This window comes from Chrysochloris asiatica, unplaced genomic scaffold (genome assembly GCF_000296735.1).
Source record: "Chrysochloris asiatica unplaced genomic scaffold, ChrAsi1.0 scaffold00007, whole genome shotgun sequence".
NCBI classification, from domain to species: Eukaryota; Metazoa; Chordata; class Mammalia; order Afrosoricida; family Chrysochloridae; genus Chrysochloris; species Chrysochloris asiatica.
In genome coordinates, this window is record NW_006408525.1 from 19,473,576 (window position 1) to 19,477,226 (window position 3,651).

Consider the following 3,651-nt stretch of genomic DNA (forward strand, 5'->3'; position numbering starts at 1 on the left):
TTACAGCCTCAGAAAACCTGTACAGGGTTGCTATGAGTTGCAACCGACTCCACGGCACATAACAACAACAACAATATATTACTCTGGAGTCCTGGTGTGGTGCTGTGGGTTAATGCGCCATATTGTAAAGCCGTTCGAACTGCAAGGTCAGCAGTTCAAGCTCATCAGCTGCTCCTCAGAAACCCTATACAGGGCCACTATGGGTCGGAATTGACTCGACAGCACTTCACAACAACAACAATATATTACTGTGTTCCAAACCAGTCCTGTTGTTGGTTGCCATCCAGTTGATGATTGCTCCTGGAGACCCCATAAGTATCAGAGCAAAAATGTGCTCCACAGGGTTTTCAGTGGATGATTTTTTGTGAAGTTGATTTCCAGGCTTTTCTTCTGTGGTGTTTCTGAGTAGACTGTAACACCCAATGTTTGGTTAGCAGTGGTCACCTTAACCATTGTACTACCCAGGGTCTCCACAAGCAGTCCTAATTTGGGTAAAATCCTCCAGGGTACCTTCACTTAAATGCCCCATAGACAGAATTAACCTCTCTATCATTATTGCACTTTGTATATAGTTGTTGTTGTTAAGTACCATCAAATTGGTTCCAACTTATAGCAACCCTGTGTAGGGTTTCCAGGGAGCAGCTAGTGGGTTTGGACTGTGGACCTTGCTGTTTGATGTTCCATGCTGATCCTACAGTGCCATATCAGGAATCCTTGTATATATTTAGTACATAAGAAACTTTACTGCCATGAAGTGAATACAGACTCAGTGTGACTGTTTATAGGGTTATAGTCACTACTGTGACTCATGGACTCATGGTGTGGCAATGTACGGTAAGCACTGGACTGTGAACCAAAAAGTTGGAGGTTCAGTGGTTCCAACCCACCAGCTGCTCCTTGGAAACCCTATACAGGATGACTATGACTTGGAACCAACTCAACAGCACTTAGTAACATACTGACTCAACAGTAACTGGATATAGGATTCCTGAGACTAAAAATCTTTACAGGAGCTGACAGTTTCATCTTTCTCCTGCGGAGTGCCTGGTGGGTTTGAACAACCAACCTTGTGGTTAGCAGCCCAACACCTGACCCACAGTGACCCCAGGGCTTTTAGTGTATATATTAAGGTAAGTCAAAAAAGGACTGTTACTCCAGTTTCCAGTTCATACATGCATGAGTATTTCACACATGGACTGCCAGAAAAACAAACAAATCTGTCTTGGAATAACTACAACTGAAATGTATGTTAGAGCCAAGGATAGCTAGACTTTGTCTCAAGTACTTTGGATATGTTATCAGAAGTGACCAGTCCTTGGAAAAGAATAGCATGCTTGGTAAACCAGAAGCTCAGAGGAAAAAAAAAGACTCGCAGTGAGATGGACTGACACAGTGCTGCAATCCTGATCAAGCAGAACAACAATTGTGAGGAGAGTGCAAGATGGGCCAGCGTTTTATTCTACTGTGCTTAGGGGCTCTATGAGTCTAAAACAAACTTGACAGCGCCTAGCAAAACAACAACACAAACAAAGTATGTTTAAATGCATTTCTGTGGTCAGGGGAAGGCCGCAGACAATTTCTCTCATTTACTTAGCAGTAGTGAGGTTGGCCCAGGATCGGGCAGTGTTTCATTCTGCTGTGCATAAGGTCGCTATGGATCGGTACCGACTCGAGGGCACCTAAAAACAATAACAAAAACAACAGTGTGCCTTCAAATAAAAGGTGAATTCAAAACTGTGGCTTCTGAGGTGATCTACTTGTCCAGTTAAATTCAAGGCAGGGATGTCAATTCAGAAGGCTATGGCGATACAAGAAACCAAAAGGGACCTACAAACATGAATGAATAAACCATACTCATGGATAGGAAGACTTAACACTTAACATAATGAAAATGTCAACAGTATCCAAAGCAATCTATAGACACAATACAATCCTAGTCCAGATTCCAACATCATCCTTTAAATAGATGGATAAACTAATCACTAACTTTTTATGGAAAATAAAGAGACCTTGGATAAGCAAAGCATTGTTAAAGAAGAACAACAAAGTAGGAGGCTTTTCACTTCCTGATAAAAAAAACTACTATAGAGTCACAGTGGTCAAAACAGCCTGGTACTGGTACAATGAAAGACACACAGATCAATGGAAAAGAACTGAGAATCCAGAAGAAAATCAATCTACCTACGGTCAGTTGATCTTAGACAAGGAACAGAATTAACCCAGAAATAAATAGATTCACATATGGTCACCTGATGTTTGACAAAGGGCTAAAACACATTAAATGGGGAAAAGATAGTTTCTTCAATAATGTTGATGACAAAAGTGGGAATCCATTTTCAGAAGAATGAAGCAAGACCCATATCTCACACCATTTACTAAACAAACTCAACATGGATTAAATATCTGAATGCAAAACCTTGAACTATCAAGATCATCAATGAAAACATAGGAACAAATTTAGGGACTTTGACGCATGGCATAAATACACTATCAAACATAGCTGAAAATACACAAACAGCAGAAGACAAAATAGATGACTGAGATCTCCTAAGAATTGACACGTATGTGTACTAAAAGATTTCACCCAAAAGAGTAAAAAGAGAACTCACAGACTGGGAAAGAAATGCTTGGCAATGACATATCAGGAAACAGACTAATCTAAAATTTATAGAAAACTTTAAGGCCTCAACAAGAAAAAGAACAAACAGTCCAATTTAAAAATTGACAGAGGATATAAACAGGCATCTCACCAAAGAAAACATTCAGGTGGCCAGCAAACATATGAAGAAATGCTCAAGATCATTAGCCATGTTGTTATTAAGTGCTGTTGAGTTGTGTCTGACTCATAGTGACCCTGTAGAGAGTTTCCAAGGAGCAACTGGTGGGTTTGAACCACTGACCCTGTGGTCAGCAGTCTAGTACTTATCCTACAGCACCACACCAGGAAACAACAACAACATATTATCTCACATTAGCATTAATAGCAAAGTTAAAATAAAAACAAAAACAAAACCCAGAAAACAACAGATGTTGGTGAGGGTATGTAGAGACCAGGACCCTCCTACACTGCTGGTGGGACTCTAAAATGGTGGAACCACTGTGGAAAACAGCACGGCACTTCCTCAAAAAGTTGGAAATAGAAATACTGCATGTATCAAGTATCCTACTTGACATGAGTCCTCAAGAAATAAGAACTGAGGTATAAATAGATAAATGTACACCCATGTCCATTGTAGCACTATTCATAATAGCAAAAAGATGGAGACAACCTAAATGCCCATCAATGAAAGAATAAATAAACAAATATTGATACATAAACACAGTGGAATACAATACAACATTGAAGAATAACAATGAATTTGCAAAACACCTCATAACATGGATGAACCTGGAGGACATTATGCTGAGTGAAAGTAGACAATCACAAACAGACAAATATTGTATGATAGCACTATAATAAAAACTCAAGGAAAGGTTTCATGCTAAAAGAAACATTCTTTGATGGTTACCAAGGTGGGAGGGAAAGGAGAGTAGTTCATTGGCTACAGGGTAGACATATATTAACTTGGGTGATGGGGAAAGCAATAAAATTTTTTTTAATAAATCATAATACATAGAGAAAAGAAAGAGAGAGATAAAAAGAAGATTATG